General features: G+C 41.7%; 1 long non-coding RNA gene across 1 annotated transcript in view; it reads left to right on the top strand.

Moving 5' to 3' along the window:
• Positions 1–517: 517 nt before the first annotated feature.
• Positions 518–25,869, top strand: part of LOC309372832 — a 485,159-nt gene continuing 459,807 nt past the window's right edge. Inside the window, exon 1 of the long non-coding RNA XR_014169700.1 lies at positions 518–654. This is a non-coding gene — a long non-coding RNA (uncharacterized lncRNA). The remainder of the gene's footprint in view (positions 655–25,869) is intronic.

The following is a 25,869-nucleotide window of genomic DNA, read 5'->3' as shown; positions in this document are numbered from 1 at the left end:
AACACTGGAATCAGTGGGATTCCACTGTAAGCGTGTATTGGATCGTAACAATAATGAAAGAAACAAAGGCATTCAAGCATATTGCATTCCCTTAGACATTCTAAATATGTCAATCTCTATCTCTCTATCTTTGTGTCTGTGTTAGGCTGCAGTGTGCAAATGCACACAGGACTGCCCTGCTGCTGTGTATGTGACTGTAAATAGTGGGTTAGAGACAGACAGATACATAATAATAATAATAATAATAAATTTTATTTATATCCCGCCCTCCCCAGCCGAAGCCGGGCTCAGGGCGGCTAACAACACTAAAATAGTGCAACATTCCAAAAACATTATAAAAATTAATTAAAATCAAAATTGATGGCAACCATACTAAAGTTCTGTAAAGATTGCCAAAGGAGGGAGTCAGGCTGCGCCCTGACCAAAGGCCTGGTGGAACAGTTCTGTCTTGCAAGCCCTGCGAAAAGATATCAAGTCCCGCAGGGCCCTAGTCTCTAGTGACAGAGCGTTCCACCAGATCGGAGCCACAGCCGAAAAAGCCCTGGCTCTAGTTGAGGCCAGCCTAACCTCTCTGTGGCCTGGGACCTTCAAGATGTTTTTATTTGAAGACCATAAGTTCCTCTGTGGGGCATACCAGGAGAGGCGGTCCCGTAGGTACGAGGGTCCTAGGCCGTATAGGGCTTTGAAGGTTAAAACCAGCACCTTAAACCTGATCCTGTACTCCACCGGGAGCCAGTGCAGCTGGTATAGCACTGGATGAATGTGATCTCGCAGCAAGGACCCCGTAAGGAGTCTCGCCGCGGCATTCTGCACCCGCTGGAGTTTCTGGGTCAGTCTCAAGGGCAACCCCATGTAGAGCGAATTACAATAATCCAGTCTGGAAGTGACCGTCGCGTGGATCACAGTGGCTAGGTCAGGGCGAGAGAGGTAAGGAGCCAACTGCTTAGCTTGGCGGAGATGAAAAAATGCCGCCTTTGTTATAGCTGTAATCTGTGCCTCCATAGAGAGGGAGGTATCAAAGATTACACCGAAACTCTTAACGGACGGTGCTGGCACTAATTGCACCCCCGCAAGAGATGGGAGTTGCCCCCTCAATCCCATATCGTCCCATCCCAGCCAGAGGACCTCTGTCTTCGAAGGATTTAACTTCAACCGGCTCCCACGTAACCATCCAGCCACCAATTTGTAGTCTGGCATTATTATGATTACAGCATAATCATATGCATGCGTATTCAGAAGTAAGTCCCACTGAGTTCTTTGCGGCTTACTGCTACATAAGTGGATATACTCTGAGACAATTTGATGAAGAGTGGTATATAAATTCATATATATATATATATATATATATATATATATATATATATATATATATGAATTATGAATACACACACACGTTATAGTTGTTGTGTCTTACTGTCCCGGTTTAGGTATTACCATAATGCAAATTTATTTAAGGACATATAGGACAAAAAATTAAAGCACATAACAGCCAGTTTCAGAGGCATATTACAATACCTTCACTACAGCTTTGAAGTAATTGTAATCAGGAGAGAGGAGTTATCACAATTGGAAGATTTCACTGAATAGCTCCATTCCATATATAACACACAATCAAATTTTCAGTATTGTTTAGTCCTACTACTTTTCATTATTTTTTTTGGCACACTGATTAATTTAAGACATAGTTAATTGAGCAACCAAATGATCAGGAAAGGGAGAGACAATTTACTCTAGAAACCTACCTATCCTCATTAATAAAAAAGGTAGATGGTTAAAATGAGTAAAAGTCCTAGTTTAAGAAGATGCCCCAGGAATGGAGCAAAACTCCTGGGCTGAACTGACATCAGCATATTCTCTTAATAAAGACTCATTTCTGCAACCAGGTATGATGTAATCTTTCACTGTATCCAAACCATTAGTTAAAAGACCATTGTGCTTTGTTTTTATTTATTTATTTTTGAAAAATATGTATAATCCATCTTTCATCAATGTTGATACTAGGGTACAACAAAAGAATATACATAACTGAATTCATACAGCAATAAAACATCAAAACAAACTCTTCAAAATAAATACACAATAAAGACAGGTAGAGGCAGCAAAAAACTTGTAGTGCCAGCAAGTGACCTGTGACATCATGTATGCAAGGAAAGCTTTCTGCAATGAAGCTAAAGCCCTGTTAGATTGTTGGAGGAAAGAGAGAAGTCTGAAGGCAGAAAGGAACTTGTACATGCAGATTTAATTCATGGCAGCAACAAATATTATTCATCGCCGATAATATTTGAGATTGTTTATCTTACTAATATCATAAAATGAAGATGGGAGAAGCTGTGTTTACCCATTGTGCATCTTTTGTTCTGGAAAGGATTTCCACATTATCTTTCTATGTCCTTCTAAACCAGTCATGGTCAGTGAAGAGTAGCTGGGTTCCCACAAAGCAAGACCTAGTGATAACAGCAAGAACCTTTATTGAACAAACAGAACTGGACCACAGAGGCAAAGCAACTGCTTATATACATTTCTAAAGGCCTGGGCCACTCTCACCGTAACTGGCTGTCTAAACTCCCAAGCTGCGAATCGTAACTCAAGTTTAAAGGCCAATGGCAGTGGCCCAAATCCTGAAATGTTCTGTGTTTGGATATCATGTATCGAATCAGAACACAGGGGCTCAGAATCCTTAGCCCAGACTCAAGCTCAGGCAAACACAGGCCACTGAATACATAACAGTCAGCTCAATGTAAAGTTGGCACTATCTAATAGAAATGGCTTCAAGTTATAGAATTCATTGCTCAGTCATTGCACAGAAATCATGCGCTTGTTCTTAGGATGACAGAAAATTGCCCAGAGGCAGCCAGTTATCCATTACTGTTCCAAACTAAACCAAGAGCTCTTTATTTTTTGCTTTTGTTTAAAATGTTATATTAAATGTTAAAGTTCTATATGATTTTTCCCCTTTCCCTGTGATATAATGTAGTTATGCAGATGGTCTTAAAATAATCATATCATAATCATAATAATGCATTGGCTGGTAATCAAAGAAAATAACCCACGCAGGAGAAGGACCTAATGTAAATGATTTTCATTCCCCCCCCCCCTGAGCAGCTTGGAAGGAGCTATGTCTTTTTTACTGGTTTGCCCCGGCTTAACTGGGAGCAATTCCAAACTTTAAAATGGAAAGCGTAATGCTGGTGGTCAACAAAAGAGGTTTAAAGACTGCCTCAAGGAAAATCTTTAAAAACGTAGTATAAACACTGACAACTGGGAAACACTGGCCTGCGAGCCACCAGTTGGAGAACAGCCTTTACGAAAGGTGTCATGGGCTTTGAAGACACTCAAACTCAGGACACAAGGGAGAAATGTGTTAGGAGGAAGGCACGCTTGGCAAATCCACACCGTGATCAACTCCTGCCTGGAAACCAATGTCCCCACTGTGAAAGGATGTGTGGATCCAGAACTGGACTCCACAGTCTCTTACGGACTCGTTGTTAAAACCGTGTTTATGGAAGACAATCTTACTCGGCTATGATTGATCGCCAAAGAAAGATTGCCAGAACCCACATGGGTGCCCATATGGTGATGAGCCAACATGCAGCCTCCCATCCACCATGAGATGACCTCCTGAACAAAGTAGATGCATCACACAACACACAATCCAAGTGGTGATTGAGGAGCCCATGCGCTCTGGTGCCAATGTGTTGTGCCTGAATCATACATAAAGACATCTGCACAGTAGAGGGGAGAAAGCCATGTGAAAATGGCAGCTAGATCAGGCAAAGCTACTTTATTTAAACAGCACTGTAATTTATTATGAAGTTGTGATGATCTCAGCGTTAGGATTGTTCTCTGGCTCATACGGTGCTGAATTTACAGTGCCATAGTATGGAGAAAGGTGCGAGCAGCGAGTCTAGCTTATGAGGTTGCTTGTTCCATGAAAACAAAGTGTGTATCATTAATCAGGTCCTCAGCTTTTGTCTGCGACAGAATAGTGTGTGAGAGCTCCAGCTGATGAGATCTACAGAGCAACATCCAGGTGTTGCTCAGTCTTATTTTGAAACAGGCATTAAACTGCTCTCCAAAAGGGGAATAATTAAGTATGAATTAAGGCGGGTGGGGGTGGGTTGGGGAGAATGAAAGCCATCAACAATGCATTAAAACGGCAAAATGTTTTTTGTATAAAAATGACCATTTTAAATGCTATTACCCTCGCTATAAATGCTAGAGGTGGACAGTCAAGGCAAGCATATACGTATTCCACTTTTCTAGATGAACCGACATTTGAGGACCGATTAGCTCAATGTCTGAGGGGTTAACACCCCCGCCGTCTATTCCAACAAGTGTCTGTGAAAAGCAGAGCTAATCTGAAAACTGGCCATGTCAACCATGAAGTTATTTCAATACTCCACTGCACCGCCCGCACCCCGCCTAACAAGATGATTAATCCCATTACACTCTCACAAGCCTATTTCCCCATTTAATTAAGGACTTTTAAATAAAGTGCAGTTTGCAAGGGTAAAACTCTGATTTGTTAATGTGATCTTATCAACATTTTTACACCCCGGCTTTTCAGCCATCAGCCAGCTTTGTTTGTTTATTCAGTTATCATTTCTCCTTTTTTTTGTTTCCACCTCAGCCTCTCCTGGATGGTATGGCTACTTGTGAAAAGTCATGTAAAACATCAGATTAAAACATGAATATGACACTCATTTCATGTGGCCCTTGGTCTAATAATAATTTCATGCAGGTGGAGGAAGCCCAGGAGGAGGAAATGGTGTGAAAGATGGAACGGATGAAACGGGAAGAGGAAGTGAAAACATGTCCTTTCCAGCGATTAGTTCAGATTTTTGCTAAGAGTGATCCATTCTGGATCTCCACCAAGTGGAGGAGAGGAAGAGAAAGCCTGGGGGTGGGGAAGAGATGTGCCCTGCCCATTTGGGGCTATTTCCCCGCCCACCCCCACATTGCAGCCTCTGACATATTACTGCTAAGGAAATGTGGCGCTTGGCAGAAATGGGGTTCTAGAAGAAGAAGAAGAAGAAGGAGAAGGAGAAGGAGAAGGAGAAGGAGAAGGAGAAGGAGAAGAAGAAGAAGAAGAAGAGGAGGAGGAGGAGGAGTTTGGATTTGATACCCAGCCTTTCAACTCGCCTTCAGGAGTCTCAAAGCGGCTAACATTCTCCTTTCCCTTCCTCCCCCACAACAAGCACTCTGTGAGGTGAGTGGGGCTGAGAGACTGCAGAGAAGTGTGACTAGCCCAAGGTCACCCAGCAGCTGCATGTGGAGGAGGAGAGACGCGAACCCGGTTCCCCAGATTATGAAACTACCGCTCTTAACCACTACACCACACTGGCTCTCCATTCTACATCTTTGAATTAAAATAGATACAATTGAATACAATTATGCAAGGTCTAAGAATACTGTATCGGTCAGATCTATCTTCATCTATTTGCATCCCGCCTTCTTGCAATTAAACTCAAGGTGGCTTCCAACATCAGAAAAGTTACAAAAATATAACAAAATTTCAGTGGTCATAATTAATGTCTCTAAATTCTTATGTTCTTTCTTACTCCCATTGGCGAGAGTTTGTCAGGAGATAAGAGAGGAACTCTGGTCTGATCAAACACAGCTCATGTTATGGTCTTCATTTTAAAAAATACAGTGGTACCTCTAGTTGTGGACACGATCCATTCCGGGGTGCCATTTGCACCCCGAAAAGTCCGCAACTAGAGCAGCAGTTCTGCGCAAGCGCTCTGAGTGCAATAGAGTGCTTCTGCGCATGTGCAAAGTGTGCATAACGCTTCTGCACATGCACAAAGCACACAGAATGCTTTTGCACACGCATGTGCGGCAAAACCTGGAAATGTACACTTCCGGGTTTGCCGGGTTTGCAAGCCGAAAAGACGCAACATGAACCTAACGCAACACGAGGTATGACTGTAAATCGGATTCCACATTCTTTGGCCATGTGAAGTGGAAAGTGTGAATACAGAGGCAGTAATATTTCTAATTCCAGTTGTGGGAAACTACAGAAGGAGAGGGTGCTATTGTGTTTGCGTCCTGCTTGTGGGTTGCCCACAGGCATCTAGTCAGTCACTGTGAGAAGAAGATGTTGGACTAGATGAGCAATTGGCTGGATCCAGATTACAGAGGTGACATAAACTGCTCATTCCCTGTACTGACCTGGTGTGTTCAGTGCCTGTATGTTTGCAAGGACTGAGGGAAAACAGCGCTTTCCTATTCACAATGTGGATCCTTCCACAAATGACACTGTGCCCAGCATAGTGGAGCCTGGTAGCTGTCCCAAAATAAAACATTTCTAGATATTTTTCATATTAGTTCAAAAACAAAAGAGTTTCCTTGATATATTTCTCAGTCACTGAAGACCTTTGACTGGAAGACAGAACCTGCCTCAAAGCTTGCAATTTACATGCATTTAAACACAATCACTTCAAGATGCAAGAAAAAAAAATTCTTTTGCTTTCGAAAAATAACACAGTGAATCGGAGAAATAACGAAATATCCCTGACTCCTGTACTCTCATTATTAATGCCTGCCACTTAATGAATAAAACATTGTATTATACTGTGTCAAGGCCTTATGGAACAAGGTACTTATCCAAGTGGAAAGGCAGATTCTGATCTTATATAAGTACCATCTGAAAACAAGAGAATTTATTTATTTACTTGCCACATCTCTTTACTGCCTTTAGCATCAATGTTCTCAAGACGGTTTTCATGCAATAACAATGTAAACTCTTTAACATATTCAAAATTATGAAATGTTTAAAGAAAACCATTCAAAAGCAAAACAACTATAAATATAGCACCACTTCATTTAACCCTACGTGCCTGGTACCATTGTCTCTGAAATTAGACCAAATGCCTTAAGAGAGAGAATGTATTTTACAGGTCTGGGGCTACAACTGAAAAGACTCTGCTCCTAACAGAAAGTGATCTCGAGATATCTAGAGAAGTAAAAGTGGATTGTTAACAGGTCAGAATGTAAAGCTATAATAAATTAAGATAAATTATTAAGATAAAAACAAGGTGGAAAGGATTTGCTGAAATAACTAATGGAACTAGAATACAAAAAAGGGAGGTGTGAGGAGGTCAAGGAAACAAGCAAATGAAAATAAGACATGGAAAGTTGGATGTGTTTTTAACTGTTTTTTATATTTTTCTTTTTTTTGTATTATGTATTTTTTCTGTTTTTTCTTTCTCTTTTTTATTTCTGTAAACCTTTTTGAAACCCCAATAAATATTATTAAAAAAACAACAACAGAAAGTGATCTCATCTCCAAGAAAGATACATTTGAAGTGGAGGCCCTCTCTGTGTAAAATCCTGTAAGGGGCTTATGGGGGTGGGGTGGAGATCCCTAACATATATGGGTTTCAAGATTTTAAAAATAGCATTTTGGACCCTTGGATGTATATTGGTAACCAGTTAAGATATTCTGGAATTGCCATAATGTGTTCTTTCCAACCCACAGCAAGATTCTGTGCCACTGAAGTTCCCAAGCCATTTTTAAAGGTAGACTCCATAAATGAGCCAAATCATGCAGCCATTTTCTCACTTGCAGTCTAGTTCGTCTTGATGCTGCTATTGTCTTGTTGCTGTTCTTTTGCTGCCATGCTGCTCTTCTGCGGCCATTTTGTCTTAATGTAATTTTGCTGTCTGCTGGCTCTCAGCCAGCAGCACATGAGTTCAGTCTCCTTTTGAGATGAACCCACAGTCTCTTTCTTTATGTAACCACTAAGTAAAGCCTGCCTTTCAGGGATCATATCATGAACTGAAATGTGAGTAAACATTTTGTTACTTTACCCAGAAAGACTCTCGTGTCTTTATTCTTTTAAGAGGGATTAAAGGGGACACCAAGAAATAATCTTAACTAAGAGATTCAAACGAATCTGCAAACTAACTTCCAGCTTTATTTGCTGTGCTACATCACTCACTAGCATGAGTAAAGGAAGGAAAATATATATTCAATATATCCTTTCCTACTAACCTTAACATTCCAACAAGAAGGTCCCCTCTTTGCCCCTATCAGCAGAGAGACACCAATTGGCTGATCTAGATGCCTTTCTCCCTATTGATGTGTGGCCATGCCCACTCCATTTTGTGGCCCTTCCTCCTTTTCTGCTCTTTTAATTGTGGCGAACATTTTGCCACGACCACATGGCTACTGTTTTGTGACATGCTATGCTCCAACAGAACTTTCTCAAAATTCCAAATATGTGCAATGACCCCAAAAGGTTGGGGACCTCTGTTCTAGCATAAAATGTATGAGCCAGTGTGGTGTAGTGGTTAAGAGCGGTAATCTTGTAATCTGGGGAACCAGGTTCGCGTGTCTGCTCCTCCACATGCAGCTGCTGGGTGACCTTGGGCCAGTCACACTTCTTCGAAGTCTCTCAGCCCCACTCACCTCACAGAGCGTTTGTTGTGCGGAAGGAAGGGAAAGGAGAATGTTAGCCGCTTTGAGACTCCTGAAGGGGAGTGAAAGGTGGGATATCAAATCCAAACTCTTCTTCTTTTTCTTCTACTGTGATCTCATTTGTCAATTTAATAAGTTGCCACACTTGGTTCTGAGGGCAACAAGCATGCAGGTCATCGGCAATCTCTGGACCTACAGTGGAACAATATTCAGGTCCACCCCACCGCCACCCCCAATGCTATCTGTATGCTGAATAAACTGCCGTTAGCTTTAGTCTACTAACTTGTGCATTTCCAGATGAATACCAATCAGGCACATGTTCTTCTGCTCTGCCATCCTACCTATTAAATTGGAAGAAAGGAACAGCGTTATAATGGCAATGGATAGAAAGGAGGCAAATAAAAGCCTAAAGTTCTAATCAAAACTCTAATCAGAAAGATGACAAATGGTGAAGATTATTAAATTTTCTTTGCTCCGTTGATGAATTTAATAAAGAACTAATCAAAGATCATTAGAAAGCTTTTGTGCTTGGTATGCATTGTAGCTGGATTGCAATCTGAATTTGTGTTTTACTGGTTACCTAGGGTTGGATTGGACATGTAAATATGAGGGGGGAAATAATTTTAAAATCAGCTATATGTACCAAATGTACATGTCACTTAGTGCATTTGCACATTTATGTGCTTCGATCCAGTGATTAGAAGAGTGAAGTCATTGTTTAATATTTTCTAATGATCTTTGATTTTCTAATGACCTTTGATTAAACTGATCTTGTCGCAATTGTTTTTTTTCAAAAAAATTTTTAAAAGAGAGTTGCAGTTCCAAAGAAATGAAATTATGTAGTCTGCCAGTTATGGGGCTCTGGGAAGAAACTAAGAATGCCATTCCTCCCAGTCTGGATATTCACACACACACACACACAGCTCTATGGCAGTCACTTTCAGGGTGATTGGCTGCTAACACCAATCTGCAGCTTCCCTCAACCATACCAGAATAAAAATGTTTTTGCCAGCAGGAGAAAGATAGCCAGAACAGAATTACAGTGCTTCATGGGGCAAGTTGTTTCACAATATTGGCACAGCCACTGACTAGCTCTTATCTTTTGTTGTCATCAGCAGTGCTTCCACCCTATGTGGGACACAGAGAAGTGCCTTTCCTCTGAAACCATGGGGTAGGCAAAAAGATGCACAAAGAGGCCATTTCCCAGGTATCCTGGATCCAAGCTATTTAGGGCTCCTAGGTAATCACTAAGGCTATGAATTATACCCAGAACAAAACTGGCAGGCATTACAAGATAGGATGTGTAGAATTCTCAAAGGCAGCTCAATGCTGAATAGTGGGTCTCACACTTTTTCTTCTGGGCAACACTTTCAGAATAAAAATTTGTTTGCACCACACAGGTTTTGTTTTATTGATAAGAAATACACTGGAAAACAAAAAGAACCAACTCCTAGCAGTACTTGATTTATAGCATAGGACACGGCTACTTTATAATATCATCATGGGGCATCCTGACAGTATAAAACAACGCAGCTACTTAAGATCATGAATCATTCCCAAAATTTAATTATAAATGAGTTTTCTCTAGCACAAAACAGTAATTCTGCATCACAACAAGGACTGTCCTCAGTATCACTTGATGCTCTTGCTCTCGTTTTGAAAAGATATTTATCCATATTCTGCAAAAAACAAAAAAAACCCCAAAGATAATTTTATACTAAACTGAAATATTTAAATGTGTCTTTGATTGTCCTTGAATCTTCCAACCTCTCCTGCCACACCACACCTTTTGGGAACCATGGAAGTAGAGCATATTGCAGTAATCCAATCTTGATGTAGCTAAGACGTGTGTTGCCAATAATTGGATCTGTATCACAAGTAGGCTAGTTGTCATACGGATAATCTCATGGCCAAATCATTATTTTCCCTGTTTATGTCTCATAGAAGCCACTCCCCTCACAATACAGATACAGTCAAACCTTGGGTTAGAGACACTTCAGGTTGAGCACTTTCAGGTTGCACACCGTGCCGAACCCGGAAGTACCGGAACAGGTTACTTCTGGGTTTCAGCGCTCGCGCATGTGCAAAGCCACTAAATCGCGCTTTGCGCATGCACAAAAGTGCCCAATCGCAACCCGCCCATGCGCAGACATGGCGCTGTGGGTTGCAAACAATGTGGGTTGCGAACGTGCCTCCCGCACGGATCACGTTCGCAACCTGAGCGTCCACCGTATCTGTCCTGAGTTTGCTTATCAACCTTTGCATATCGAAATTAGGTTTCGTTCATCTTCATTAAACAAATGTACCATGACCAAACGTGTTCTGGTTACACCCGCCATTTTGCCATTTTCTACATTTATCTCTAGACTTCCGTTCTGTCTCGCCACAGACTGGTGGCATCAGAAGCTACTTCGGTATCTGCTGCCAAAGTAATCAACTGTTTGCAGTTCAAACTGCAGAGAAAGTATGTTAAGCCACCTTTTGTATTCTTATCACTTTTTAAAGACAAATTTTCATGCACAAATTGCCCGGCCTCTCTCTATCAGAGCTTTGATCTGCTGCCCTATCAGTCACTGGCTCACTACAAGAGACTGGAGAGTACACAAAGCTATCTGAGGCAGACGCTGGTTGGAAAAAGAAGGCCGTACAAAGCCACTTGTTTGCAAAGTCGGTCAATATTGACATGACATGAGAATAATACCTTCTTTATGTTAGAGCCATTGCTGAATTTAGCCAGTAAGAAACATCCCCCTCAAGAAACTAATAAGGTTTGCCCCCACCCACCACCGCTGAATGTCATTTCATTTCCTCAGTTATCTAAGCTTTTTCTCTATGAATATTATACTTGTTCTATGCAATGCTATTTTTCTAGAAAAAGAGGTACCACGAACACCTCTTAGAATGGCAAATGGCGCCCACCTGAGAGGTGCCACAGCTGAGTTCCAGCAAGTTCCAGCTGAAAAAAGGCCTGGTTCTACGTGTTTCTCTGGTTCATTTCCAGTGCTGTGTGAAGTCACATGCAAAACAATCCCCAGAAGGTTATTGTTTCTGTGCCCCTGCAACGTGGAATATAAATTTTGCTTCCATTTCAGGGGAGGGTGGAGTCAGAGGGAAAAAATGACAGAGCAATAAATGTAAATTGTAACCTTTGTATAGTGATGTAGAAAAATAGCTAAAGAAGCTGGAAACCAAGACCAAATAAACCAAATGAAGACAGCCCAAGATATACATAAAACTTTTCCACAATTTTGCCATTTAGTCTGTTCTCCTTTTAATTCGCTTCTCCTGTTATTTGCCTCCTTCAAACCCCTTCTTTCCTTTCTGTCAAATAAACCATTTTTCGTTCTTCCCTGCACTGCCCATTACCTTATTTCCTGAATTTACTCTCTCTCTATTTTTATAATTGTATCTAAGTATTCTTATGTAATTGTATCCAAGTATTTTTATAATTCTATCCAGGTAGTTTTAAATTGTATCTAGTCCCCCCCCCCCCATAATTGTGTGAATCTTTACCCTTATGCAATTGTTACATTTGGCATCATTGCAATGGAATTTACCCCTTTGTCTCCTTTTGCCTTTGTTCAACTTCTCCACTATTGTAACTACTTTCAGGAAAATAAGAACTGGAACCCATGGTTCCAGTTACATACGCTTCAGGTTACAGACTCCGCTAACCCAGAAATAGTGCTTCAGGTTAAGAACTTTGCTTCAGGATGAGAACAGAAATCGTGCTCTGGCGGTGCGGTGGGAACGAATTACGCAGTGGTGCTTCAGGTTAAGAACAGTTTCAGGTTAAGTGCGGACCTCCGGAACGAATTACGGTAAGTACTTAACCCGAGGTACCACTGTATTCAGATGGCATCACTTTATTGCAACCATAAAAGTATAAATGTTATTTTTAGCTTCACCCTAATCACTTCCACTCAGCTCCCCTTCCTTCTTCCGTAAAATGCCAGAAGACCAGATCCATTTGGGGAGAGGAATTCAGATGTTAGATAAAACTCTCATCCCTATTGTTATTCTAGAAAAACTGGGTTACCATATCATTTGCCATCTCTTCCTGGATTTCTAGGTATTACCGTACTCATGTAGATAGGATCTGCACCCTTGTATCTTGCACCCAACCTCCCTTTTGCACTCTGCACCCATGTACCTCCCCCTTACCTTGTAAATTGACGAACCTGTGACAAATAAGACCACCCACAATTGTGACTGTATAAAATTCTGAACTTACCTTTGGGTTTGGGTTCCTCATACCATTTGTCACCTTTGCGCAGGGAACCTGGTTGCAACCGAATAAAGGATCTTGGCTTTTAAAAAGCTGCTTGCTTCTTTCTCTCCTTGGTTGGACATCACCCATCTTCTCTGACTCTAGAGGAACCCTTTGGGGCCCTGAACCAAAATTCTGAGTGTTTTAAATCAACAGTAAAACTAGTTTCCATACCCATTCACACACTCCTTTCCATCCCCCATAAAGGTAAGGTGTTGCTCAACATCTTTATAAATTACTTGGATGAAGGGACAGAGGGGATGCTCCTCAGATTTGAAGATGACACCAAACTGGGAGGGGGAGCTAATACCTCAAAGATAGAATCAGGTTTCAAGATGACCTTAATGCATGGGTAGGCAAACTAAGGCCTGGGGGCTGGATATGGCCCAATTACCTTCTAAATCCAGCCCCTGGATGGTCTGGGAATCAGGGTGTTTTTACATGAGTAGAATGTGTGCTTTTATTTAAAATGCACCTCTGGGTTATTTGTGGGGCATAGGAATTCATTCTCCCACCCCCCATTATAGTCCGGCCACCCACAAGGTCAAAGGGACAGTGGACCGGGCCCCTGCTGAAAAGGTTTGCTGACCCCTGCCTTAATGGATTGGAGAAATGGACCAAAACTAACAAAATGAATTTCAATATGGACAACTGTAAGGTTCTACACTTAAGCAGGAATAATCAGGTGTACAAATTTAGGATAGGGTACCATATGTACCAAGCCAGACCATGTGATTATCAACTGAGGCCCTTTCTTCGTGTGCCTCCTCCCCAAGAGGTCCAGAGGGCGGCAACACAACAAGAACAGGCCTTTTCTGTGGTGGCTCCCCACTTGTGGGATGTTCTCCCCAGGGAGGCTCGCCTGGTGCCTTCATTGCATATCTTTAGGCATCAGGCAATAACATTTCTCTTCTCCTGGGCCTTTGGCTAATTAAGCGATCTATGGCATTTTAAACTGCACGCAGCAGAGTTATTGTTACTTTGGTATGTATTTTTGTGTTTTTAGATTGTAAGCCACCCTGTGATACGTTGATGAAGAGCAGTATAGAAATTTAATAAATAATAATAATACACCAGTCTTGACAGCAGTACAGGTAAAAAGGATCTAGGGGCCTTATTCGAGCACCAGCTTAACATGAGTCAACATTGTGATGAGCAGGAAAAAATGTTAATGCAATTTTAGGTTGCATCAACAGAAGTATAAAAAGGTAAAGGGACCCCTGATCATTAGGTCCAGTCGTGACCGACTCTGGAGTTGCAGCGCTCATCTCGTTTTATTGGCCAAGGGAGCCGGGTCATGTGGCCAGCATGACTAAGCCGCTTCTGGCGAACCAGAGCAGCACACGGAAACGCCGTTTACCTTCCCACTGGAGGAGTACCTATTTATCTACTTGCACTTTGATGTGCTTTCGAACTGCTAGGTTGGCAGGAGCAGGGACCGAGCAACGGGAGCTCACCCCGTTGCAGGGATTTGAACCGCCAACCTTCTGATCAGCAAGCCCTAGGCTCTGTGGTGTAACCCACAGCACCACCCACATCCCTACAGAAGTATAATGCCCCCCAAAAGACTGGATAAAATAATCCAAATTCAGACCAGACTTCTTGTTTATCTAACTGCATATTACCTATTCTGACTGGAAGCGACTCACCAGGGTCTCAAGGCCCATCACCTGATTGAATCAGAGACCTTCTGCATCATCATCCTCAGGAGGAAAAGGCATACCTGATGACTGTGAATGTGGTCTAGTCATAATTCATCCATAATAAAAAAAGATGGATTGATATACAGGATTTTGTACTTCAGATACCGGGGGAAATGAGAAAATGTCCACCCCTAGTAAAAACACAGCACACATTTAATGCACGGCACACATGCCCAAGAATCCTGGGAACTGTAATTTGTTAAAGATGAGGGAATTGTAGCTATGTGAAGGGGAAACCACCATTGTCAAGTTCCTTTGGGGGAGTCAAATGCTTTAAATGTGCATTGGATATGCTTTAAATAGTATGTAACCTTGAGAATGTACTCCCAAAGTGCAGAATGGGGAGTCTGATGTGATTACTGATAATGAGGACAGAGTAATCATGCTGAAATTAGATGCTCTAGAAAAACAATAGCAATTAGGGGTATTAGTAATGGGCAGTTTAGGCTGCTGAAACATCAGATGTGGTCTTCTGAACTTCATAACTGGTGATGCAACAGGAAGAAATGGTGCTCTTACTTCCTGTGAGTGAAGCAGGAAGATTCTATCCATGCTAAGAAGGGAGATCACGTTCCCTCCACTGGGACTCAGCAAGATTGGTAAAGAAAAAGCAATTTAAATGCGTTATATATGCAATATAACACTGTGCCACCAGATGGCGATGGGGAGTCCCATTTTCCCCTACTGGATTTCCCTGTTTAAATTTACAATGTGTTTAACTGAAATGCTTCTTTGATATGTCTAGTTCCAGCCAAAGACAACTGGCAGTCAGCTCGCTCCTAGGCTCAACTGGGTCCTAATTTCTCCAGGATTCAGCACCCATTAGGAAGTGCTACAGATTTGAACCAACCTGCAGTAAATGGTATAGACTACAGTACTGTAAAAGTCCTTACAGTGTCTTTCTGGCTATTGAAGAGTTCTGGGGATTACTCCTAAGAAAACCACCCAAACCCTCCCTTTTTCATGTATTAACTGAGTCCAGTTCCAGATTTTGATTCCAGAGGAGGCTTTTTGGTTCCTTTCACCCAGCCCGTGAAATACAAGAGGTATTCCTGCAAGCATCCGATGTTTTGATGGTGGCCGCGAGCACTGCCAGCTCTGAGCTCTGTAGCTGACTCACTCACACTTCGCAGTCATCAGGCTCCTGGGGACTGAGGAGACTGTGGCACCAATGTACTTGATTTTAAAGTGGAAAGGAGCGGCAAGATCCTCTCTTCAGACAGCATCCCCTTTGTGAAGTGGCATTACTGTTGGCTCTAAAAGGAGCATGTTCTCACACTAAGAATTACACTAAAAGCTACCATGTTTTATTTATAGAACAGCTCCCAGAGAATATTTCCCAGGTCGAAGGGGAAACCTTGTGGGTTGCTGGGTTTTTAAAATAATAATAATAATAATAATAAACCATTGAGGAGACAGTAGGTTAGTAGTGGTATATTCTTTGTCAGAACTATACTGTAGCTTCAAACACATCCAAAGAAATTAAATACGCACTGCGTCGACTGGACAGCCTACACTGTCCTTTAAAGTGCTTGAGATGCATTGTAATTGCACTGCACAATACAGCAGAACCAGTGTTAGAAACTGAGATAGGAAAGAGAGGAGCTAAAGGGCACCTTATACCTAGGTCATGGGCGCAACAACGGAATGTCTAGGCGTGCTTTTTTATAACAAGAATACAAAGCTGAAAATGAATGAACAGCTAAAATATGATGTTAATTTTCGCATGGTTTAGTCCTTCCCCTGCTCACCCCCCTAATATTCTTAAGAGGGTCTCTTCTCCAGTCTTCAGAGAGTAGCCGGAAGTGGGGAGGAAGAAAAAGGTCCTCCTTTCCTTCCAGTTTTAGTCTGAAATCTTAGGCGCAGTACTAGAGCTCAAAAACTGTCCGCACTAATGAAATTCCCTGTCAAAAAATGCACCTAGAACAATGGGAGTTTTGAACAGGGGTGTCTTGCCCATAGAGGCAAGTGGCGTGGGGCGCCAAGGCGCCAAGTTCTGTAGGGCACCAGGGAAGGCTGGGTGCTGCCCTTGCCCGCCTCGCTGAAGCAGCGCCGCACCCGGAGCCTCTGCCTCTCCTCCGCTGGAGGAGCCGCCCTCCATCTGATGCCTGCCTCCTCTGTCAGCAGCGCCGTAAAAAGGTCAGCAACTCTGGGAAATGGGAGGGATCTTTGCACCACGGTGCCGGATATTCTTAAGACGGCCCTGGCTTTGAACACTGTGCAGAACACTGGTGCTCTGATCTCCAGTGCACAATGTCTTCCTTATGGTGAACATTTACCAGATTTAGCCAGAAATTCCACTTGGTCTGCATAGCATTTCTCAAAAGTTTCATTTCTTCATTAATTTCTTGCTGCAATCTAGATTTTGCCTTCAAAGTGTTCTTGCGAATGAGTCTGCTTTAGGACTTTTTAAATGGAGGCGCCTACTTTCAAGCCACAGGATTTATACATTTATCTTCTTACAGTTCCTATCAGTTAAGAAATAAATACCATTCAGTTTAAAGGGGCCAGCTTCTGGGTGAGTGTGAATAGAACTACAGCCCAAGATGCTGATAGAAACAGTGCCATAAAACCTTTATGGGGGGGAATACAGATATAGATATAGATATCAGATGTCTAGGTATACAGATCTCTTGCTAAGGTTTTATAATAATTTAAAAATAGGGTAAGGAGAGGGAGAGCGGAGGGAAAACATGTTGCTGGTGAAGGAATGGTCAAAGTCTCAATGTTAGGGACAAGAAAGAAGTGTGTTCATTTCATATTGTAAAGCAAATTTACCCAATTTGAAATTTCCAAACTGAAATGCTGCTTCAAGATTTGCACTCTGTATTATGCAATGTCATTCATCAAGCAAAAACGCTTTTTTTCCTTAAAAAAATACATTAGGGGAAAGCATACACAAAGGTTTATTTATTCATGAAAGTCATACAAATTCATTTTATTAGGGGGAAATTGCATGCAAAACACACATATTAGGCAACATTTGCATCCACATGAGTATATTAAGCAAAATGTGGATAAAAAATGTGTATGGGAGTTTTGTACAGTTTTTTAAATAAATAAAAAATCTGCAAACTTTTGCAGAAATGTCAAAATGCAAAAGTGAGAGAAACCGAATTGGACTTAGCCATCTTTAGCTGTAATGTGGTGCTGCCTTCAGATGGTGCTTCAGGAAGTACTTGGCAGAAGTAATCAAGGAACTTTTTTGTCCAGTACTAAAGAATTCAGGTTGCACAAAAGCATCCTGGGACCACCTTTCCTTTGAAAACATTAAAGCCAGCAGTTATACCAAGCTGTCTCTAAAAGATCTAATGTAATCCCTTTACAAATATGTAAATGCAGTGCCGCTGTGAGCCTTAGCAAATAAGGAACAATAAGTTATCTTATCCTGGGGTTTTCCTATATGTAATTCTCAGCAATAATTTAGTCCTCGCCTTCCTTTCTGAAGGATTTAAGGAATGACCTTAATTCTGGTTTGTTTGCTTTCCCTTCAGCAGCTGCAAGGAAGATAAAGACAAACAGCAGTGGGACCTTTTACAAGGGCGATGAGCCCCTAAAATGTGCCCAGTGAAAACAAACAAAAATCATGGCATGGGGACCCAAACAAAATAAATTTATTCTTTTTATTTGAAATTGCTGCATTTCTTTCAAGAGACCACAGAAAGGTTGACTTGCATTTATTTTTATTTTTAGAAAAGTTCTTCACTTATTGGAAAGGCATTACAGCATTAAAACAGTACTACTATATTATTGCTAATATTTTGTCTTTGTTCATTCTCGTATGATACCAACTGGTGTCAGATTTCTGAGGGCCTTTTGAGCCCTCCCCCCCAAAAAAAGACTATTATCACACATATTAAATCCTGAGTCTTTCACAGTTCAACCTTATACAGGTCTATTCTGATGTTAAGTTCCATGCAGAGTAATGTGACTTACTTTCAGGTAGGTTTGTATAGATGCTACTTTTTAAATGAAAAGTTTTCCAGATGTTGGGCACAATCCAGTGCATAGTTAGGTTCACGTGAGGCTCACTGACATAAATAGCACTCCATGCTGAACTGTGCAGCTTAACATGAACTGAAAGAAGAATATGCATTAACGCTGGCAATTGTGCAGATTCATTCTGTTTTAGTGCGGTAGCACGAGCAAGGCCTTTTCTCTGGTGGCACCCCAGTTATGGAACTCCCTCTATTGGAGGTCTGGTTGTCTGCCTCATTGATAGCTTTTTTATGTCAATCTTTTCCTTAAGATCTTTGGGAGGACTCATTCAAGTCCTAGAGTTGGTATGGTGTTTGCTGTTGCAAGGCACTGTGGTGTTTGGAATTTTGCTGTGTTTGAGAAGATTTTTAGGGTTCATTTCAATATCTGTATTTTTTCCATGACAATTTTGTAAACCACCCTGGGATTCCAAGGGATGAGGGGCAGTTTATAAAAAATGAAAATAAATGAATAAATAATTGTTGAAAGCTCAAGGGAGTAAGATCTCCTATAAGTGACTTGTGTTCCATCCCTGAAAGGAGATGGAGGAGCCATTTCTGCATTATGAGCGCACATAGGGGAGAAGTTTGAAACCCTAATGACATGTTCAGATACATGAAGCATGCTCCCTTGTACTTCCTTGCATACACACATATGATTACTACCCAAAGCCACTCTGTGGATAGGTAATGGGAAATCAATCCCAACTTTGGGGGTGCCATCTATAATTAACCCCTACCTAATAGTCATATTGAAATGAAGCACTTGCCCACTGAACTTACATTCTCCTTTTAATGTTATCTTTTGACTGGAAAACACTCCCAGGTCAACAGAATTTGAAACTGTCTAGTTCTAAATGGGTACGAAAATCATTCTAACAAGACCGCCTTCAAGAGTGCTCCGGTACTAGGAAGCCAGTTCAAACGTTTCTTCATGGGGACCAATTACTTCAATCAGCCAGGACAGAAATGTATAGCTAGAACATCCCTTTTGTCTCTTTCCTTTGTCTGCCATTGGCCTTTGCTTTCTCCTGATGTATGGGATAACTTCCCAGGATCCAGAGCTTTTGAAGAGGAAGTAAGGAGGGGGTGGACTAATTGGCTTTGAAAAAGAGCATGTCTGTGAACAGAAATGAACTAATTAGTGTTCTAATTAGTTAGAACTAACTCTAGCATTAGATTTGGCAGCACCAGCCTCACATTAAAGAGTTACACACTCGGCCCCATTTTTCAATGGCTGTGCACAAGGTGATGGTTACAAGCCTGGCTAGGAAATTTAGCTTCTGGCTTTTAGTGAAATGTGGACCTTACTCTATGGCGCATCATTTTGAGGCTGAGATTCATTCCTTGGCTGCTGTAGGCAAGGAGACAGAGATGAATATTTAGTATAGTTGGCATTTTGAATCCAAGGAAAGAAGTGCTCTAGCTTTCAGTCTAGAGAAAGTGTGCCTGTTTTGTTTATACATAGCAAATCTTTGCTATGTATGGGAAACTTTAAAAGAGAAATAGGCTATAGATTTAGAGTGAATGGCTGTGCAATCTTATGCATATTTATTTGGCAGGAAGGTCCACTGAGTTCATTCTGGCTGCATACCATGATCTATTTTAGAGTTCTAAATTATGGGTGAAGCAGACTATAAAAAAGTGAACAGCATATATTTCAGTGCCTACATTGTATCCCTGCCCCCCCACTTGCTTTGTAAATAAGTCCAACACCAGGAAGTTGCCAATAGATTTATTTACTTGTTAAATTTATATCCTGTCCTTCTTAGCAAAAGAGTCCTGGCAGCAAACACACACACATTTTTTTTAAAAAAACAAAAACACCCTACATTTTAAAACAGTTAAAACTTTCTAAAAACAGTTTCAGTTAAAAACATTATAAGAGTGGTTACAATTTCACAAACTATCCCTCTGTATGGCAGACAATTCTTCAAAATTTGTGTCTGTGTTTGGGGGTGGGGGGGTTACCAGAGAAAAACCCATTTTACTCTCCCGGACAGATTAGCAATTGATGATCCTACCCAAACTGCTGTTTTTATCCCAATCACCAATCACTTCTAATTTGGATCCCACTCAGCCAGATACAAAAGTGGCGGGGGGGGGGGAATTAAGGACCCAGCAAAAGACCCAGAATAAATGCCAAACTTCTATATCTCCCCACTGTGGAAAGAGGCTGGGGCCTATTAAACATGGAGCTACATTTCACTGCTAACCAAGTAAGACATGCCATCCCTATTATTTTAGATGATACCTCAAAACAATGGGTCCAATTGGAAACAGAACTAACTGGGGGAATTCCAGTCTAGAATACCCTTTCTTAAAGCAAAAATTTAGAACCAGCCTAAAAGTTCAAAACAGATTCACACAAGCCATGCTTAATGAGAGAGAGAGCCAGTGTGGTGTAGTGGTTAAGAGCGGTGGACTCATAATCTGGGGAACCGGGTTCGCGTCTCCGCTCCTCCACATGCAGCTGCTGCGTGACCTTGGGCTAGTCACACTTCTCTGAAGTCTTTCAGCCTCACTCACCTCACAGAGTGTTTGTTGTGGGGGAGGAAAGGAAAGGAGAATGTTAGCCGCTTTGAGACTCCTTAAAGGGAGTGAAAGGCAGGATATCAAATCCAAACAAATCCAAACAGAAAGAGAAGGAAGGAATTCTAACTCCAGCACTGTCCCCACTGCCTTCCACCCACTATTTCACAACAATTTGTGACTATTAGCTGTGGCTGGATGGAGGGCAAAAGGTCTATACCAGTTATATGACTTTTAGAACTGAAATACACCACTATCAGACAAAGAAATGTGAACCAGATTGGAAACTTACAGCCCCTTTGGCTGCTACTTCACCAAATCCACATTTGTTTGGCTAATCAGTAAGGCAGCCACAAGACCACTAGCCCCATTTGAAAGACTTGTAATATCCACAGAACGACAAGACCCACAATCTATAAAATTCTACTCAGTGCATTGGTGTTCTCACTTGACCCTATAAAACATCAATTGGAATGGGATTTTAGTTATGAATTTGACCCATTTCAGTGGATTAGACTTTGGACAAGACTTTGTGGAACGGCAGATGGAAGGGTGAATTTTCACAAATTTCTTTTCCCACTCATGGAAGCCTCACTGGAGCAAAGAATGTTCCATGAGCAGAGGGGCACAACCCAATGTATTTTAAAAAAGGAGACAGTGTGTGTGTGTGTTCCATATTATTACTACAAACTTTTTATACCAGTGAATAGTTTTTTTCTAAAAATTCAGGCAACCCTTTCAAAAAACCTTTTGGCGTTTTTTTGTTGTTTTGCTATTCTTTTCAAAGGCGTTAAAAACAAAACAATGTGCATCTTCATTTCTTCCCAGCCATCCCATTTAGTTTCATATTGTTGCTGATCTTCAATTGGAATAGCTTGAAGAAGAAAAACCCAAGACAGAAAGTTTCTAGATCTGTACTTTAAATGTGAGCAATAATCTGTAACAAAAGACAACCTTTTTATTAATTTCCAAAATGGGACAGCAAAAGGAACTGCCCAGAAACGACCCCTATCCATGGGAACAAGTTCTAAGATGAATGTAGGTCTACCAATTCTGGGGGCCGAAGGCACCTCAGCCCGCTCAATTTTTGTTTTAAGGGGTCTGGGCCCCCTCAATCTTCAGGTGGTCCTGTGTGCATCGCACACACAGAATGTGTAATTCATGATGCAGGTCCGGCGGTCAGCTCCTTCAGAGCACGTGGCCTTCACCTTTTCGTGTGACGTTACACACACACAACGCAAGTGCTCAATGTGTGCACAATGCGTTCCAAACACACACACACCCAATCTTGGGGGCAACCCAGTGCCTCTGGATGAGTGACAGTTCAGCTGGAAATACCTATCATTGCCTACTTTTGTGTGTGATTCTTATTCCTCACACAAAGCAAGGACAAAAACAAACAACTGGCGATAAAGCTCCATGTTCCCTCTCCCTGCATTTTTTGTAAAGAAATGGTAGATTAAATCTAAATTGCAAAATGGCTGGTATTTGTATGCCCACACTCACAACAGTAGCAATTGTTCTCATGATAAATATAATATTCTGCCTCTGTGTTCTTAGTTCCACGTTACCCCTTTTACAATAACATGCACTTTCTTTTTAAAGTGAACTTAGTTATTTCTTTGGTTGTGGCCTATTTGCTCCTTTTTTTTATGTGAGATTTTCAATACTCTGAAACGATGTCGAGCAAAAAAGGTCCATCCACTTCACTCGTGATGCCTCCTGCATTACCTAAAACACAACAGAACAATGATAGACAACAGAGCTTTTCTCCTCTCTAACAATCCAGTCACCATGGCAACTAGCAGAAGAACGTTTGGCCAGAAAAAAGCTTGGAGATTGGCGGACCAGACTAATCAAAAAATGGAATAACATGACAACAATTACACTGATGAGTGATAGAGGCAGTGAGGATGCATTCAGACACCTATGCCATTGCTGACTCAATGCATTCAGCATTTTTGTTTTGTTTTGTGTCTTCTGTTTTTGAGAGCAGGTATATAGAGAAGATCGAATTGTGTAACAGAATGTCAGTGCTCTACTTAAATAGAAAATTCCTTTCATTTTGCTTTGCTACTCCAAGTGTGCTAAAGAGGGTTTAGGAGGGAGGTGAGGTTTTGAAGTGAAATATGAAATAGACACAATATGGGTGTCATGAGGTAACTTTATTTAGCCTTATAAATATGTGAAATATGAAAACGTGGCCAGGTGAGGACAGGAGGCAAATGATCTGTTCTCAAGGCCTGCACACATGGCTAGTTGTATAAAGGTGGCTATTTCCAAAGGTAGCTTTCCTGCATGCTGTTTATATTCAGTGTCTTATAACTACAGAGTTAAGATGCAAAGATAGGGCAATTTAAGCACCCAGAAAGCAGAGGAAGTGGAAATGTAACACTCCCTGGGCCCAAATACAACGTTTGAGCCATAACTCTGTGCTGGGACCCAAGGCAGTCCACGGAGCAAAGGTCACTAAAAACCAGCCTCTTTAATCACTCATTTATTAAACACTAGATTTGAAAGTTGAAATTGTTGAGCATCAATTACTGACACGATTGACAGTTGGTCTGACTTCTCACGTAACTTAGCAAATCCATCAGCTTCTGTGCCCTTTGAGTTTTGCAAGTATGGGGGAGATGCATGAACATTGTTCAACTTTCTTCTCCTGCCCTCTGCATACCACCCAAATCTGCTTTCAGGGGTTGTGGTATCTTCCAGAGCAGATTTGGGGGAGGGGCATGCAGCGGCTGGAGGGGTGAAGGAGATGAACTAGAAGTCACAGGGTGCAAGTAGATTTCCTGGCACACGGACAGACGTCATTGGATGTCACCCAGTGTAAAAAATAAGATGGGATGGAGCCATCAGATTTCTTTTGGGAACAGGGTAGGATTGGGGGGTGACCAAGGCAGGGATAACTGGACATGGCCTTTAATTGGCTTTTGATCCTACAATGGAGTAAAATATAATTGGAGGGGGGGAAACAGTGGGGGGGGGAGAGAATTAAATATGATATGGACGACAGGTGAAAACAGAGTAGTTCTTTAAGACTAAGGGGAATGTCTATTTTGGTTGGAATATGAATTTTTATATTATCTATTTATATTATATTATATTATATTATATTATATTTATTAATATGTATTATATTAATATTTAAATTATAAAAAACTCTCTGAATAAAGCATTCCCTTTATTCCCCACAGCTAAAATCCACATCCCAATTAAAAACAACTATACATAAAACCAGGGCTCTTGGGTGGGCACTGTTGCCATTACAGTGGAACCTTGGTTCTTGAACGCTTCGGAAGTTGAACATTTTGGCTTTCGAATGCTGACAACCCGGAAGTGAATGCTTCTGTTGTCAAATGTTTTGGAAGTTGAACAGTCTTCCAGAACGAATTACGTTTGACAACCGAGGTTCCACCGTATAAGAGAAAGGAGGCGTTCATGGTGAGTTCTGTACCTCTTTCTCTAGAAAAATAGCACTACGTAAAACCATCATCAATAAAAATAACCATAAATAAAACAAATATACTGAGAACCAACCATCATTGTTAAGAACAAAGATGAAACCAATAAATCTTTTAAAAGAGACACGGGGGAATTAAACTATGTCTGGATAAGCTTGCTAAAGCAAACATGTTTTCAGCAGGCATATTAAAAACTACAGCCATACCTCGGGTTGAAGTAGCTTTGGGATAAGTATTTCTGGGTTGCTCGCTGCGGCGACCCAGAAGTAATAGAGTGTGTTACTTCTGGGTTTCGCCGCTCGCGCATGCGCAGTCAAAATGACGTCATGCGCATGCACAGAAGCGGCGAATTGTGACGAGCAGATGTGCGGACGCAGGTTGTGTTCGCTTCTGGATGCGAACGGTGCTCTGGAATGGATTCCGTTCGCATCCAGAGGTACCAGTGTATAGTGAAGACACCTGCCTAATGTCCTTGGGCAGGGAATCCTGTGAGGAAAAGGATAGATCCACTAGGCAGAGGCAGAGTTAGCTGCTCTGGCACCTGGAGCGGCGCACATGCTGTGCAACTGGGGGCAGGGAGAGCCGCTCACAAGGGCAGGGCGAGAGTCCCAGGGGGTGGGGGGTGCCGCCTGCAGTGAGCGGTGAGCGTCTCAGGGGGGCAGTGCAGCAATGTCACCCCACCTCAGGCATGAAACCTGGGGCGCGCCACCACCGCTGAAAGCCCCCTTCCTTCGCCAGTGCCACTAGGGAGATTCCGAAAACAAAGACTGGATCTATACAAGGAGAGCTTTAAAGTTTCCATGGACAATTGCTTTCAGTTTTGCTTTGGTGCCCGTGTGTCTGCACGCGTGTGTGTCTCCTACTCTAGTCTGATAGGGAAAGCACCTTCCAACATTTATAGAAGTAATGTCAAATCTGAATTCATGAAGGAATCACTTATAAGGAGTTGTGGATCATGCGCTGACGTCTGAACAGCTGGGAGCCAGAGGTTCCTGCCTCTGTCCACCTGACTCAGGGCAGGGCCTGACAGACTTCATAAGAACTACTGCAGCTGCTGCTGTTGCCCAGCAAGGACTGGGGTATTTTGGGGGAAGTTTTGTCAGGAGTTTTTGCGGATATTGATATTAATTTTTTGTGTCTTTATTTTTATGTGGCAATTGTTCAGTTTGGATATGTAGTTTTTGATGTGTTTTGTTTATTTTTATGACTACTTGGCTATGTTTGTAACTATGCAAATCTTTTCATATTGCAAGCCACCTTTGAGCATTGTTTTAACTGTGGAAAGGCAGCATAAAAATAAAATGATGGTGGTGATGATGATCTTATTGGATTAGAAGAAAGCATGGCAGCACTGTCTTTCAGCAATGCTCTCCCAGTTAATCTCAGGATGACTTTCTCTTTCTGCTTTCTTTCTTTTCTTTTCGATTCCCTCTGATGTTAAGGACTTTCAACCCCCTAAAGTTCCTGAAATGATGTACACCATACTCCTTTTTAT

Source organism: Podarcis melisellensis (assembly GCF_964234715.1).
Source record: "Podarcis melisellensis genome assembly, chromosome: 1".
Lineage (NCBI taxonomy): Eukaryota > Metazoa > Chordata > Lepidosauria > Squamata > Lacertidae > Podarcis > Podarcis melisellensis.
Note: the sequence above shows the minus strand (reverse complement) of the source record. Positions and strands in the feature narration are given on the sequence as shown.